This window comes from Felis catus, chromosome E3 (assembly GCF_018350175.1).
Source record: "Felis catus isolate Fca126 chromosome E3, F.catus_Fca126_mat1.0, whole genome shotgun sequence".
Lineage (NCBI taxonomy): Eukaryota > Metazoa > Chordata > Mammalia > Carnivora > Felidae > Felis > Felis catus.
The window spans coordinates 19,661,981-19,678,455 of NC_058383.1; the positions used below are offsets into that span (position 1 = coordinate 19,661,981).

At 55.3% G+C, this 16,475-nt stretch overlaps 1 protein-coding gene across 3 annotated transcripts in view; it reads right to left on the reverse strand.

Annotated features, from left to right (window-relative positions):
* The window catches only part of IL4R (interleukin 4 receptor), a 42,429-nt gene extending 26,725 nt beyond the window's left edge, over positions 1 to 15,704 (reverse strand). Inside the window, exon 1 of one of the 3 annotated variants that reach the window (XM_023246308.2) lies at positions 15,574 to 15,704. The gene's annotated coding sequence lies outside the window, so the exon portion shown is untranslated. The remainder of the gene's footprint in view (positions 1 to 15,573) is intronic. The other 2 variants (XM_023246309.2, XM_045047486.1) reach the window with 2 other exon arrangements.
* Between the last annotated feature and the right edge of the window lie 771 nt (positions 15,705 to 16,475).

Genomic DNA, 16,475 nt, shown 5'->3' on the forward strand with positions numbered 1-16,475 from the left:
TTGTCTGAGGGTACAGAGCCGTGGAGGTCACGAGATCTGAACAGGGGCCGTCAGGTTCGGGGGGCCTCAGCTCCTAACCACTATCTCTGTCTGGAAGGCACAGTCCTTAATGTTTTGGAGATCACCGATCCGTCTGAATATGTGATGCAAACTCCAAACCCTCCTTCTCGAAAAGTGCACACGTTACATTTTGCATCCCATTTTAGGGGCTCACAGCTCCCCACAGCCCAGGCTAAGGGCTCCAGGTCAAAGACCCCTCCTCTAGGCAATGAGTGGTTTTTAAGGGTCTTTGAATTAAATTTCTTTTAAGTTTATTTTGAAAGACAGAGACGGGGGGAGGGGGCAGAGCATGAGTGGAGGAGGGGCAGAGAGAGGAGGAAACACAGAATCTGAAGCAGGCCCCAGGCTCTGAGCTGTCAGCACAGAGCCCGACGCGGGACTCGAACTCACGGACCACGAGACCATGACCTGAGCCGAAGTCAGACGCGTAACTGACAGCCACCCAGGTGCCCCTTAAGGGTCTCTGAACAGGGTTGTGGCAAGATTTTCCAAAGGGCTAGTCTGGGGCTGAGAGAATGATGGGGCAGGGGCAGGGGCAGGGCAGGCGGCAAGGAATTAGCAGTTACTGCAAACATGAGTCACTTCGTTTCTTCGCCACACTGCAGGCAGAATCATTTTTTTTTTTAAGGTTATTTATTTTTGAGAGAGACAGACAGAGAGAGAGAGTGGGAGAGAGGCAGAGAGAGAGAGAGAGGGAAACACAGAATCCAAAGCGGGCTTCAGGCTCCGAGCTGTCAACACAGAGTCCGATGCGGGGCTCAAACCCACAAACCATGAGATCATGACCCGAGCCAAAGTCAGACGCTTAACCTGCTGAGAGCCCCTCAGGCGCCCCGGCAGAGTCATTTCACCATCAGAAACCAGGCCATGAACTGCCTGCTCAAGCCCTTCGTTAGCCTCTGGCTCCCAAAGGGTGTCTTCGCCCAGGGACAAGGATGCCTGGAGTTCATGGCCCATCCAAGAGGAGCATCTCTGACTCAGCATTCAACCCAAGCCCGGGAGTGAAAACAGCCCGTCCAAAAGGGTGCACCCTGTGTGATTCCATTTATGTCACATTCTTGAAATGACAAACTTATGGAAACGGAGAACAGATTCACAGGCGGCGGGTAGGAAGGGAGGTCCGTGTGGCTATAAAAGGGCGACACGGGCTCCTCGAGTCGCGGCTGCTGTGCTGGCGAAACAAACCTGCACGCGGGGTAAAGCTCCTCAGAACCAAACACACGCAAATGGGTACAAGGGAAACAGGGGCGCTCAGCGGATCCTATCAATGTCAATATCCCGGCTAGGCTACTGTGTTTTGTGAGACGGCGCTCTTGGGCAGACACTGACTCTGTTATTTCTTACAACTGTGTGTGAGTCTACAATCACCTTAAAATCAGAAGTGTCAGAAAATGCAAACACCAAAAACCAAAACCAACCAAACAAAACCTTAAGCCCCCTGATGATCTGGCCCGGTACACATCCCCCGTTCCCTCCCACCCCGTCCCCGTCCCCGTCCCCCACGAGCCTTTGGTCCCACTGGCCTCCGAGCACCTTGACGCACTCCTAAGCCCTCTTCTCCCTCACAGCCTTTACACCCAGAAACCCTACCCACTGAGGGTGCCCCCCGTTAACTGCTCATCACAACACCCTGTTTATCTCTGTCCTACACTTACCACCATCTCTGTTCGTATCACTGAGGTTACACGTGTGAATGTTTATTTCAGAATGTAGCCGGCAAAGACTGAGAGATCTGACTGCAAAAATGTTTTCAACTTCCCCAGTTCAAAATGCACCACTAAAAAAAAAAAAAAAAAAAAAAAAAAGCAAGACGCCTCGGGGGGCTCAGGGCGTTGACTCCTGTTTTCAGCTCAGGTCATGATCCCAGGACTGTGGGATCGAGCCCTGTGTTGGGGCTCCGTGCTGAGTGTGGAGCCTGCTTAAGATTCTCTCTCTCTCTGCCTCTACCTCTCTCCACCCTCCCCTCTCTCAGATTTAAAAAAAAAAAAAAAGCAAGCAAAGACTAGACAAAGATAGCAATCTACATTGTAGACAGCTAATGACCTTCCTATAAAGAGACCTTACAAATCAGTAAGACAAACATCCCTTTAAGAAAACAGGCAAAGGTGGGGCGCCTGAGTGGCTCAGTCAGTTAAGCGGCCGACTTCAGCTCAGGTCGTGATCTCATGGCTCGTGGGTTTGAGCCCCGCACCGGGCTCTGTGCTGACAGCTCAGAGCCTGGAGCCTGCTTCGGATTCTGTGTCTCCCTCTCTCTCTGCCCCTTCCCTGCTCACGGTCTGTCTCTCCCTGTCTCTCAAAAATGAATAAATGTAAAATATTTAAAAAAAAAAAAAAAAAAGAAGAAGAAAAAAAACAGGCAAAGGGCATAAATTATTCACCCAAGAACTATTCCACGTTGGCAAAACATGAAACAGCCCCTCTCATTCTGCTGCTAGTTCGCAATGTTCTGAGTGTAGAGGATCACCCATAACATTTAAATTATTTGTCTATATATGTATTGCTTGTCCCCCCCCCCCCCGCCCCACACACCCCATCAGAAGGCAAGCCCCATGAGGACAGAGCTTTATGGTCATTGTTTTGTCCCCAGGACCTGAATAGTGCCTGACACATACATAGTATATGCTCAATAAACATGTATTGAATGAGTGGCTAAAAATCAAGAATAACAGATTCTGTAATCTATTTTCAAACGCGGGGTGCCGAGCTGTTGCTTATGATGATTGCTATGCATACACCTCTATAAGGCAGGCTGCCATTGAAACCCCCATTTTGCACAGGAGGAGACAGAGGCACAGAGAAGTTACACAGCTAGGATTTGAACCCAGGCAGCCTCACTCCAGAAGCCACGTGCCTGACCGCTTGTTTTTGCCGCCTCTTGAAGTGAAATCCCTGCCACCCTGGGAATGCGGTGTTATGGCCAAAACTGAGGCCTAGAGACGGGCAAGTGACAAAACCAAGGTCAGGGAGGTAGGAAGCAGCACTTAGTGAAAGCCTGAGCCGGGAAGAGGTCAGAAGTGCTCTGAGTGGGAAAACCCTCCTGCTGGCAGTGAAATACACTTAACTCACTCTTTCTGTTGGGGAGGAGGGGAGTGGAGAGTCTTGAAATGTCAAGGCCAGTGGCAGTCAGGCAGTGACCGGGCCGGCTCTTCCTGAGCCCAAAAGGGTTGCAAGGCCGCCCACACCGGCTCCTCTTTCCTCTCTTGACCGCAAACCGGCTCGAAGGGGGGCTGGACGGGCAGACAGGATGCAGCCAGTCCCATGAGGAGCAAACGCATGTGAAGAGGAAGTCGATGACAGCAGGGGCTGACGGTGGCCTCCCTGGGGGGGAGCCACCGGCCCCTGAAACTCCACAGTCTTAAGCCTGCCTGGAGCTTCCTCTGGCCTCCGGGACAGCTAGGCCAGTCTGGCGGGGAGCCAGGGGCACACTTCTCCTCCCAGCGGTCGCCTTCCCAGAAGCGCTGCCCGGCAGAGCTTCCCGGAACCGGCAGCCGCGTCAGCAGCCCCGCCTGGCCGGCAAGGCGGGCCAGGCCAGGGCCCCAAGACCGAAAGCAGAGTGAGGGGTGACGGCAGGCTGCCTCCACTACTGCCGGAGGCAAGAACCGGCCACCTTGGCCAACAGAGCCAGGCGGGCTCCCCGCGCACCTACTGTGTGCTCCCACCCCTTGCCCGCGTGTATTCTCACGGCGGCGGTTACTAAGCTACTACTACGTGCCGGCGACCGCAGACGCGGGAGAAGCCATTCATGCATTCGCTCACTCACTTCCTCCCCCTGACAAATACTTGAGAAGATAAGTCACTGGAGGTTTTTGAGCAGAGACGTGACATTATGAGACGTTTCAAGCCATCTCTCCGGTTATGTGGTCTACAGGGCCCACGGGGTGAAGGGCAGAAGCAGGTACCGGTGAGGAGCCTGCTGCGCTGGTCCAGGCAGCAGGTGCCGGGAAGGGTCTGTAAGAGCAGGCTGGATTCTAGATCTGTCGAGGGCACAGCCAACAGCATTTGCTGACCGCACAGACTTTGCCGAGAGAAGAGAGCCATCAAAAAGGCTAGATCTGGTCTTGTCAGGATGCCACGCAGTGTGGGAGGGACCCATGCGGGAAGCAGGCCTGCAGAGGGGCTGTGGGAACAGCATCAGGAAAGGTACGACGAGGCTGTCGGCAGGCAGCCGTCAGGGAGGTCCTCGAGGGTCAAGTGTCCCTAGAGGGACCCCCCAGGGGAGGGCAGGGGTGCCGTGTGCAGAGGGAGGAAGACCTTCCCACGCACGGGAGGCGCCGTGGACTCCGTGAAGGCAGGCCACGTCGCGTCCTCTGTAAGCAGAAGGCCAAGCCCGGCGGCCGGTGCAGGGTACCCCCTCAACAAGCAACCCTGCGTCTTCCACCTTGTTCTTATTTCTACACTTACACGGTGCTCCCCCAGTGCCAGCCGCTGTTCTAGATGCTCTAAGTCCTCACTGTGAGGGGGTGACAATGATTAAGCCCATTTTTGATCCTGAGGAATCTCGGGAGAAGGAAAGAGACGGGGAAAGTGACGAGTGAAGAATGAGTGAATAGCCAGGGAGGATGGAGGGCATGGCCCATCCCCCACCCCGCAAGATAGGCCGTGGGCTGCAGGGACGGACAGAAGGAGAGGTCAACACTGCCAACCAGGCACAGTGCGTGATTCAGACCCCATCCATCCCCAGTGCAACGGGGAGCCACTGAAGGCTGTTAGGCAGGGCAGGAGCAGGTGCACCAGCCAGAAAGTCCACTCCACCTTCGGTATGGAGAAGGGCTGTAGGTTCGAGGCCGAGGTGGCCGGGCTGAGGGGCGTGCTGGGTGCTGCTGGAGACGAGGGGCAGACTCAGCCCTGCACGGGAGGTAAGGGTGGTGAACTTGCCGATGGCTGGCAGTGGGCGCCAGGAAGATCATGCGCCCCCCCCCCCCCCATGCCGGGGACACGGGGAGTCGAAGCAGGTGGTGGGGAGTGGGCATCCAGTCCGGGAGGCAATATATTCCTTTTTAAATTTTTTTTAATGTTTATTTTTGAGACAGAGAAAGACACAGCATGAACGGGGGAGGGGCAGAGAGAGAGGGAGACACAGAATCCGAAACAGGCTCCAGGCTCCGAGCTGTCAGCACAGAGCCCGATGTGGGGCTCGAACTCACAAGGAGTGAGATCATGACCTGAGCTGAAGTCAGACGCTACACCGACCGAGCCCCCCAGGCGCCCCACGGAGGCAATACATTCTACTGGCCTGGAGCTCAGAAGGTAGGCTTGGGCTGGAGACAGGCCTGAAGGTCATTAGCCGTGTCGGAACCCACGGGGTTGCACAGAGTTAGGGAAGGCCTTGTCTGAGGGGGACAGGAGAGGGTTGGAGACTGTGGACCTCCTTCACAGGACATGGCTGGGCCAGACCCGCTGGAGGGGGCACCATCTTGGGGACAGGCTGGCCACTTTATGGCAGTGGGGACACTCGTGCTGGCTGTCCCAAGCTGCCAGTGGGAACCCAGGGGAGGCTGGACCTCAGAAGGTCCTGGAGGCCCCAGGGAAGAGGCTGAGCCTACGGGCCCCGTGTCCAGATGCCACAGAATCAGGAACGGCAGCTGACCCCCGTCACTTGCAAGGCCATTTCTCTGTTTAGCACTTATCCCTTGAGGCTCACCACATGCACACACGTCCTGTCCCTCGTCCAAGGGCCCCACCGGGACCCCAGCTCCCACGAGACCCGAGGCGGTGTCCACCCTGTTCACTGCTGGGACCCCAGAGCCAATAATACACTGCTCGGCACACAGCGGAGGGGCCACGGGTATGTGCTCAGTGCAGGAGGGCCTGGACGGCCATCCCTCACGAAAGCAGGGACACAGCTCCACAAGCTGGAATTTTCCACCTCTCACAGCTAGATAAACACTGACCAATTCTGGCTCCGAATTTCCTTAAATACCTTAATGCAGGCACCGATCTTGGCCACCCCGGGGGAAGTGACTGCAGAATGCTGGTAATTGGGGCATTATCATGATTATGACATCTGGCCCCAAGATGCTGATTAGATTTTGCTGGTCTTAGGGACAGTCACGGCTCCCAGTGGGCCTGCTTCCCGAGGTCCGCAGAAGTCACCATGATCGCCCCTGTGTGTCCCCAGTTCCTCCAGCCATTAGAGACCATGCCCTGGGCCCTTCTGCCCACGGGTGCCACCCCACCCCCCAAACTGACCGGCCACAGCCTTGGTCATAGCAGACTGTCGTGCACTTACAACTTCAGCAACTCATTTAACCCTAACAGCAACATGGCAGGTGCAGTGAGTACCATCCCCACGGCAGACACGGGGGAAACTGACACCCAGAGGCCCAGGAACCTGCCTAAGAACCGCAGAGAGAGGGAAGCCGAGGCTCGGAGGCGTTCAGCGATCATCCAAGGTGACCAGGCAGGAAGCGAGTGAGCTGGAACTTGGCTTCTGTCCCTGTTTGCCCAGCCCTCATCTGTGAACTTGTCTCAACAGTGACCAGGACTTTGCCCCCTGGGCAAACCCACAGCCGGTAGGTAGCACGTCAGCACAGGCAAGATCTCCCTGCTCACTTTGTGCCTGCAGACAGGTGCTGGGGGCAGAGGTCTCTCCCTGGAGTCCAATCTGCTGTCCACCCTGCCCTGCGCCAATATTATTCCTGGCACGGTGAGGGACACACGGACGCGTGGGGCCGCCCACGTGGGCAGCGACCTCAGAGCATCTGACACACAGAAGCATAACTCTGGGCCTAAGTGTGCAGGCCCTGCCCTGCCCGGCTGACAGGCCTAGGCAAGCCAGGGGCCCTCTCAGAGCATCAGTCTCCTCGTCCGTGACGTGAGGACAGAACCACTTGCCTCGCCGGTCGCACAAGGGGACGGAGAGACCACAGCGGGGCGGAGGAGGCACTAGGGACAGCGTGGATGGAGCAGGTGGCAAAGCCCATCTTCAAGCACCAAGGAAACGCTCCGAGACCCTGAGTAGCGACAGCTGCCATGACAACCGTGGTCAGGTCTCACGGGCGCGAACTGAATGGAGGAAGCCGGGTTCCAAAGGGCAAAACTGATTCCGTTTACAGCAAGTTCCAAAGGAGACAGCCCTTGATCCTGGGGTCAGAAGTCAGGGAAGTGTCTTTGGCGGGGCAGGCAGGAGGGAACCTTCTGGGGGGCCGGTCAAGCTGGGTTACACACGCAAGTGCACGCTTTGGGAAAATGCACGAAGCTGTGCACCGGCCTGCATGTAAGCTCACTATGGAGGAAAGGGAAAGAGATGGGTGAACGGGTGTGCGATCCGGGCTGAGGGGGCACGGCCGCAAACGTCTCAGCCCATCCATGCTCAGGCCCACGAGGGTCCCCAAAGACCCCGCAGTCCACTCCCCAGCCTTTACAGGGGCCCCCGACTTCAGCCTACCTGCTTCTTCACTCACTATCTCGGTGGGGGGGTCGCACAGCTCACAGCCACCTGCCCCAGACGACCCAGGTGTCTAAGGGATCACAGACCCAAGACCTCAATGGCAGAGAAGGGACAAGCCGCAGCGGGCGGGCACAGGCCCAGCCCTAAAGGGCAGCCGTCACTCTGTGTCAGCCGCTTTTTGCCACATCAGCGAAGGCCTGGGCATTGCTAGGTCTCCTGATTTTTCTAAAGAAGCTAGAAACCCAGATTTCTATGCATACTTTCCTGATTTTTAAACGTTGGAAAAGAGTTCCATTTTCAAAAACCACACCACACATCTATGGTCTCCCTTTGGCTTCCGACGACCAGCTGGCGTCATCTGGGGTGGGTGGGTGTCCTGAGACGCCCCCAACAAGAGGCAAGACCCCCCCCCCAGCCTCCTGGTGCACCGGCCCCACCCCCACCCCTGAAGGTGTAAGGTTGCTACCTTTCCCTCCCTTCTGTCCCTAGTTCCTCTTATTCATTATGGGATGTGGTTGTTATGGTGACGAGGAAGGGGTGGGGCTGGAGACCCAACTTTGCCTGCTCTTTGGTGTCAAGGATCCTCCAAATTCTGCAAGCCCCCTGCCTTCCTCCTTCGTAGGGGAGGACAAGAGCGGTCCTTACCAACCTTGCGCTCTCCCAGCGCTGCCCCCCACCCGTCCCCAAATGCGCCCCAGACTCCCCTCTCAGTGCCCACCTCCTAAGCCACCCCCTTGGGACACTGCTACTCAAACCCGCTCCTTCCTCAGCCCTTCCCTGCCTGTCCCTCTGTCCCATGAGCAGTGAGCGGCACCTTCTTCCAGACCAGAAGCCCCTCCAGGCCAGAGACTGTGTCTTACTCGTGTATCTGTGAACAGCCCAGGCAGCCAACCAGGGGCGGCCACCGTGAAGTCGGCCTCCACCCTCAGGGCTCCGGCACGGTCCTCCCTCCCCCTCCCTCCCTCTCCGTCCCTCCCTCTTCTCACCGTCTGGAAAGCCAGCCCCTATTCACACCCAGTGACTAACTCGTAGGGATGTAGGCAGCAACTTTTCTATTCTCCACTCTCATTATTTTTACAGAAACCCGAGAGGAGAGGCCAGGTGAGTCATCTCCCCATTTTACAGATGAGGAAATTAAGGTAAACAGGCAAAAGGACTTGCCCCAAATTATGCAGCAAGTGGGTTACAGAGCTGAGTCTGAGAGGTAATATATACGTGCGTATATATATATATATATACGCACATATATATGTAATTATTTTTAATTTACGTGGCTACAAGACTGTAGTCAAAGAAAAGTCCTAGAAAAGTCCTTCAACTTTAGTGTTGAAGAAAAGAAGACAGAGAATTGGTCAAGAGACCAATGCGCATAAAGATAAGAGGTACGAACACTGAATAAAATAAATTCAAGACAGCAAAGTATTAAAAGAGAGAAAGGTGGCTCTTTTATACTGATCAAAGGAGCAATTCACCAGAAGGAATAAATATCATGAACCCTTCTTCTATTCATGTTTTGTTTTTATATGCACTGAACAACACAGCTTTGAAAATAAAGCAAAAAAAAAAACCAAACAAGAAAAGGTCAAGGTGAAATGAGTAGATCCTTTATCAGAGCGGGAGAGAAGTCAGATAGAGAAAAACACATAAAAACATAGAAAACATGAATGATGTAATTAGCAAAATTGATCTAAGAGCTCTATTTCTCAAACGTTACACCCACCTTGGGGAGCCTGGGTGGCTCAGTCGGTTGAGCCTCAGGCTCTGGATTTCAGCTCAGGTCACGATCTCACGGTTTGTGAGTTCAAGCCCCATATCGGGCTCTCTGTTGTCACCGCGGAGACTGCTTCAGATCTTTGGTCTCTCTCTCTCTCTCTCTCTCTCTCTCTCTCTCTCTGCCCCTCCCCCACTTGCACTCTCTCTCTTTCAAAAATAAACAAACATTAAAAACAAAACAAAAACCTCCACACCCACCAGAAAATATACATCCTTTCAAAGACAAGTGGAACATACAAAAGAAACTAACCAGAGAATCTTACAAAGATCTTCACAAATTCTCCATCACGGATATCATACAAGCCATAAATACTGACCATAATGCAACAAATTGAGACTCCAAGAACACAAGGATAACTTCAAAAAAAAAAAATCCATTCATCTTTAAAAACGTTTGAAGTGCATAACACTTTTAATCAAAAGGGAAACTAAATTATTTTTGCATTGTGTCACAAGACCTGTGAAATGAAGCCAAAGGAGTACTCAAAGAAAAAAAATTATAGCCTCTTAGCCTAAAGTAGATTTACTAGAAAACAAGAAAGACTAAAAAACAAGTGCTAGCCTCAAATAAGGAGTCTCATAACGGAATATACTTTGACAGACAGCAGCTTGTGCAGAAGAGAGACCTGGAGGTTTTAGCGGGCAAGCCCAATGTACGCTCCAAGCGGGATGTGGTCACTATAAAGTATGACTGCAGGTTGTATCAACAAAGATATGGGTCCAATTCCAAGGAGGTGACAGTCTTCCTCCTCTGTGACTGGGCAGACACTGGGGGAAGCAATGGGTTTTATGTGAGACTTTGATGAATCTGTTCAAGTCTAAAGCCAGGCTGAATTCTCTACAATTCCTTGAGTCAGGAAGAGCGGTTGAAAGGACTATACCTGTGTGGTCTGAGTAAGAGAAATATTGGGCTCAGGTTGGGAGGGAGCTGGTTACTACTTCCAAGGGGGCAGAACCAGAGTCAGAAAGTGAATGGTACCAGAAAGTGAGTTTGGCTAAATCTCAGGAAAGATTTTCTCCCAGTTAGAGCTGCCCAGCTATGAGGATCTGCCTTCCAGAAGGCCCGTGCTCTATGGCCAGGGGCAAGATCGTCAAGAGGCTAAGGCTCCAAGAGCCTGGAGGACTGCCCATCCAGAGATCTAGTGTCTCCCCTCTCCTCTTTTCAAAAGGCAGAACACTTCCCTGGCTCCTTCAGGAAAACCTCAGGGCCTCCCCAGTTCCCCAAAATGGCTCTGGGTGACTATGGTCCCCTCATTTCTGACCGTGAAACGTAGTTCTCTACTCCTTGGGCTGAACGGCTCAGAACAGTGGTTAAAGGCATAGGCTCCCAGGTCAGCAGCCGTGGGTCTGAATCCAGACTCTGCCCCCTTGGAGCTGTGCCACCCAGATCGGCCACTTACCCAGAGCCTCAGTTTCCTCCTCGGGGAAACGGGGAGGCGCCCACTCATCTACCCGTGTTCACCCAGTGCCGTGCCTGATCCTCACTGTATGCTCTGTGCCGTGAGGTGGATGTCACAGTCACGGTCACAGGCCGGGAACGTGCTCATTGGCAGAATGATCTCTAAAACGATCTGCATGATGATTGAATCACCCGTAACACCAATCCGGGCCTGACCACATCCAGGTGTTTAAACACCGTGGTAAAGACTGGAGATGCTGGAGCTGCTGGGTTCACGGCCCTGCGCTGCCACCCGTGTGACCCTGGACAAGTTACTCAACTATTCAGTGCCTGTTTCTTCATCGGCGAAGTCTAGATAAGAGCAGTTCCTTCCTACTTGGGAAGGTTACTTTACAAGGTGAACAAGACACCACAGGGATCTGGTTCCCATTTTCCTCCCTGACCTATGCTCCTACCCCTCGGTGTCTGGCTCATTTCCATACCATCACATCAGCTTCCTTGTGGGTCAGACGCGCCAAGCCTGTTCCCGCCTCAGGGCCTTTGCACCTGCTGTTCCCGCTGCTGGAATCACTCTCCGGATGTCCATGTGCCTTTTTACCTCAGGTCTCACCTCAAAAGTCACCTCCCTCGCTAGACTGTCAGCTCTAAGAGGGCTCTCGCTTCCGTGTCATTCACTGCTGTGTCCCCAGTCCCTAACACGTCTGCTGAGCCAGGGGAAGCCTGGTGCTGACCCTCAAGACGTGTGTGTACCTGTTACTTTCAGGTGTGTGGTTAGTCCCTTCATCAACCCGCTGCTCAGAACTACAGTCCTTCCGCTAATATTAGGAAGGGTTGCACCAAACCCAGGAGGCCACACTCTCTTCCCCTCACACGGACCCACTTCCTTCCTCTGTCCCTGGAGGAGGGAGGAGGGAGGAGGGAGGACTCAGATGCCCGCCCCGCTGCTGATCCTCTCCAGCCGGCTGGCACCCGGGCCTGCTTGAGACATGTCCCATTATCTCTAAAGCAAACTCGGAAATGCCACACGGGCCCCCGTGGGTGAGAATGAGTCAGTCAGAGCCAAACCCGAAATCTCAGACTCACGGCCACATCTTGGAAAGGCAAGGACATGCGAGTTTAGACAGAACTGTGCGCCCAGAGCCAGGGACAAGCAGCAGCCCAGGAGGCGGGGTTGGTGGGGTGGACGAGACCTTCCCTGCGGGCTCCCTCCCCTCCCCCCCGGCCCATTCTTCCCTGGGGCCTCTGCCCCACATCGTCCTAAACGTGGCTCCTCGGGAGAGGCTCCCGCAAAGTCCACCCTCACCGGGCTTTCGTTTTCCTCCCCGGTCCTGACGGGGTCCTGAAGGTCCCCTGTGTGAAATCCCAGGGGACCAGGCATGTCTCAGAAGTCACAGTAACTCAGATTATAGACAGGTCATTGAGGATAAAATCCCACCAGGCGTAACCACCCTGCCCCCTCCCCCCATGGGTCCAGCACTTCCCCCTCCCTCCCCCCCATCGCTCACGTCAATTTCTCAGCCTCCCCCCCCCATCACTCACATCAATTTCTCAACATAAGCGTTGGCGTCCAGGGGGATTAACAAACACACCAAAGAACCCCCTGATTAGTTCCCCTCGGTTCTTGCTTCCAACTGAATGATGGAAAACCTTGTCGGTTTTCAGAACTTGCAGAGTTCAGAATTAGCAATAAGGGTGATAGATGTGAATGTGTTTGCTTAGTTGTGTATCGCCCGTCTTCAAACTAGAATTTAAACCCTAGGAGAGCAAGGACTTTGTCCAATACTCTGTCAGTAGCTCCTGGAACATATAGGTGCTTGATGAATATTTGAAGACATGAATGCGCTAGCCAGGTGCTGGATACGGAGAAGCGATTGTCCTAACCAAGAAGAGAAACCGCCATCACTGAGCCGTGGGCAAGGTGCCTGTAAAAACTTTGCCCTGAACACCCCCCAATACCCATTTTCGTGACAAGCAAACCGAGGCTCACAGAGGTTAAGCAAGTGCCTCACGATCACACAGATAGGAATTAGCAAGGTCAGATCTGAACCCGGGGCCCCTGTCTGCAAGCCTGTGTCCTTCTCTCTGCCTCCTGCTCAGAGAAACAGAATGACTCGATGGCAGTCAGAAAACAGAGACAGCCCTGTGTGACGCTGGCTGCCCTGGCTTCTGCAAGAGCCTTCAGTCTCCCCTGGGCTTCCTGTCCAACCTCTTGCAAAGGGCAAGTTCATACACAGCCAGGCGAGCCACTGGCCTGTCTTCTAGCCTAGCCAAGGGAATTCTGGCCAAACGTGACTGGGCATGTGGAACGCTCAGAAAGATGTCCCTCTTGCTAACCTGAGCAAACTGACATAGCGGGAGAGAACTCAGGCTGGGGAGAAAGGCAGATTCAAATCCTTCCCTGTGGCTCCTAGATAACATGGCCTTAGGCAAGGCCACTGCACACATCTCTGGGTCTCAGTTTCCTCCCTGGCAAAATGGATTGATTCGATCCCATCCAATGGGGTTCCTTTATTCATTTAACAAACACATAGTGCTCAGTCAGTACCAGGCACTGTTCTGGAGGCTCGACATGCATCCATTCACTTAATCGTTGCTACAATGGTATAAAGCAGCCACTGTAATTTCATAAACGGGGAGACTGAGGTCCTGACAAATTAGTAAATTGGAAATCCAGCATTTGAACCTCGGCAACCTGGCTCCAGCGTCCGCACTCGTCACCTCCACGCTATACTTCCTAACGGGTAAAAACAGTCATGAACGTTTGTTGTGCATGTACAACGTTTTGGCAACTGTGTTAAGTATCTTATAAAACATGATGCCCTTAGCCTTCGTGAAAGCCCAGCTTGACACATGTGAAGCACCCCGGGGGGCTCTGTCCCTGCCTCCCTTGCAGGTGCCATCAAAGGCAGCTGAGGGCAGAGGGCAGCACCTCCATTCTGGGGGGTAGGGGAGTAGGGGTGGAGGGAGAGGACGGGTCCAGGACAGGCCCTCTCCTCACTTCTCCCACAGTGCATTTCAGCTGCGTTGCTAAATCAGAGCATCTGGAAACTGACTGCCTTAGGGGACCACCTCCCTGCCCCTGCTGTGTGGTACAAAACACATCAGTTACTGAGCTGCTGCCCGGAATGTGGAAATCTTCAGGTGATCCCAGATCTGCTGGTAACTGGGCGTGTGGTAACCAGAGTGCCTGACTCACGAGTGGTTTTCCCTCCCTGCTGCCTTCCCAAGGCCTCCCTCCAGCCTTGGCTTCAGGGATCCGGGGGCACCCAGGAATCTGCATTGTGATTTTTATGGCTCGGGCTGAGGCGAAGTGCACTGGGCCACACTCCAGCATGGCATTCAAGGCCTTCCACAACGTGGCCAGACGCACCTTCCCATCCCGTTCTGGCTGCCTCCCCCTCCCCCAGCACCTCTCCCTCAGGCCTCTCCCAGCTGCTCCCAGCTGCTCCCAGTGCTCAGCACGCCTTTCCCTCCCATTCTCCCTCCCATTCTCCCGCAGCCAAGCTCCCCCGCCCCTCTTCCAAGGCTGGCTCAGGGGTCCCCACTCCATGAAGCCTGTCCCTGCCAGGTGATCACCCCTACTTGCGCGAGCCCCCCCCCCCCCCGAAAGGCAAACACCAGTGCTATTTAGAGCAGTGTCCTGTAGGAGCCCAGCGGGTGCTGATTAATGAATGGATGGCTGTGGGAGGTTGCCCCCCCCAACCCCTTGCTCCCTGCCAACACCACAGCATCCACATCTGTAACCACTGGGCAGGTGAGCTGCTCTTGAGGAGTCTTTGCAGGACTCTGGAATCCCCTGACCGTGGGGGGACACCCTGGACAGAGGTACACCTCACCCTCAGTTTCCCCATCGGACTTTAGGATTGTAATCAAGGCACTGATGTCCCAGAAAATGCCCAGGCTTCTAAAAGGCCACTCTTAGGGAAGGAGCAGCAGGGGTGGAACCTGGAAGGCAGCTGGGGAAGAGCAGAGGCTAGGACCCCAGCGGGATGAGGGCTGGCAGGGGAGCCATCTGCAAATCCCAGCAGCAGGACCACTGAGGGTTGCTTGGTCCCCAGTCTTGCTTGATATAAGAAATCCAGATGTTGTGGGTTTTTAAAACTCCAGACTCCTAGATTTACTGAATCGGAACCTCACTGAAGACAGCCCGGGAATCTGCCTTTTAATAAAATCCCTTGGATAATTCGTTTATGGGGTAGTTTGACAAATATTGCCGACGGGTGGACCACGACAGGCTCTGGCGTCAGAACCGCCTGGGTTCGAATCCTGCCGCACCCTTTCCAGGCAGTTGTCCACCTCGGGCAAGTCATTTAAATTGCCTGTGCCACACAGCGTCCTCCTCTGAAAAACCGACGGACACACGGCACCGACCAAAACAGTTATTTTGCGATTTAACTCAGAATACGTTCAATGCTCAGGACAGAATCTGTACAAAATGAGTCCAGTTAAATGACCGCTATTGTTACTGGGTCTACCCAACATTCAAGCAAGAACAAGGAGTCGACAGGGCCCCGTTTCCCCAGATGCCTCGACCGGGTAACCAAGTTCAGTTTTCGGAACTCCCCCTCCCCCCCTCCGCCCCAATCCTCACCCATTTCCTGCGCGCGGGGCAGGGGGTGATCCCTGGGACACTGGCGCTGCATGGCCCGAGCCCCGCCTCACCCCACGCTCACGACGGCCCCGGGTCCCCGAGGGGCCGTCCCCGCTGGCGTCTCCGGGCCAGCACGAGTTTGGGGGCGCGCCGGGGTCCCCGCTCCGCGCGTCCGCCGCCCCCGGGGGCGCCCGGGCCGAGCCGGCCGCCGCTCGGGGCGCGGGGAGGAGCGGGCTCCAGGCGACCCCCGACGGGGCCCGGTCGGCCCGGGGGTCCCCGTCGCCTGGAACCCCGCCGGCGGCCGAGCCCGTCCCCCGGCCGGTCCCCCGTCTCCGCCGCGCGCATGGGCCCGCGTCCTACCTGCGCGCCCCGGGTCCATTCGCCGCGCCCGCGCCCGAGCGGGATGTGGGGGACCCCCGGTCGGCCAGTCCTGCCCGCGCCGCGCGGGGCTTTCCTGGGCGCGCGAGGCAGCCCGCCCCTGCTTCCTGCGCCCCGCCCCTCCGCAGGCTCCGCCCCTCCGCAGGCCCCGCCCCGTGCCCCCGCCCTCCCCGTGCCTCCCGGCCGCCCACTGTCCGGGCCTGGCTCCCGGGCCCGCCTCCTCCCCCGCGCGGCCTCTCCCGCCAGAACCCCGCAGTGCTTCCCCCTGGCTCTCCGAATGACGCCCCGGCTCCGGCCAGGGCCTCCCGGGCGGCTCCGACCCCCAGCCTCGCGTTGCAGAGGGACAGGTGCATGTGGGGCTGGAGCGTTGGGCGGCTTTCATCCCTCTCCCCTTCCCAGCGGCCCAGCTTCTGCGAGGTGCCCCTGTGCGTTTGTTCCTTCAGCGTTTACTGAGGGCCTGCCATATGCCGGGGGCCCGAAGAATTTAGGTAGTGAAACAACTCTTCTGGCAATAGCTGGTAAGATCTGGCAGGCTCTGTTGTGAGGCACTGCATGTAGTAATTTATTTAACTCTCACAACTACCCTAGGAGGGAGCTATATTACTATCACTCGTTTTACGGATGGGGAAACTGAGGCACAGAGGGGCAACTTGGTGAGAAGCGTGCAGCAGGTGTGGGATTTGAGCCCAGGCTCCGTAGACCACTAACTGCTGGATACCATAAAAACCCCAATGGAGCCAAGCAGTAGGGAAGAATGCAAAGAGAATAAAATATTTCAGGTGACAAGAGGTCCGGAGAAGAAAATAAAGCAGAGAGGGACCTATTAAGCCAGTCGGGGGTCGGTGGTTGAAAGGTGTCCCCGATGAAGACACGTTTGAGCTGAT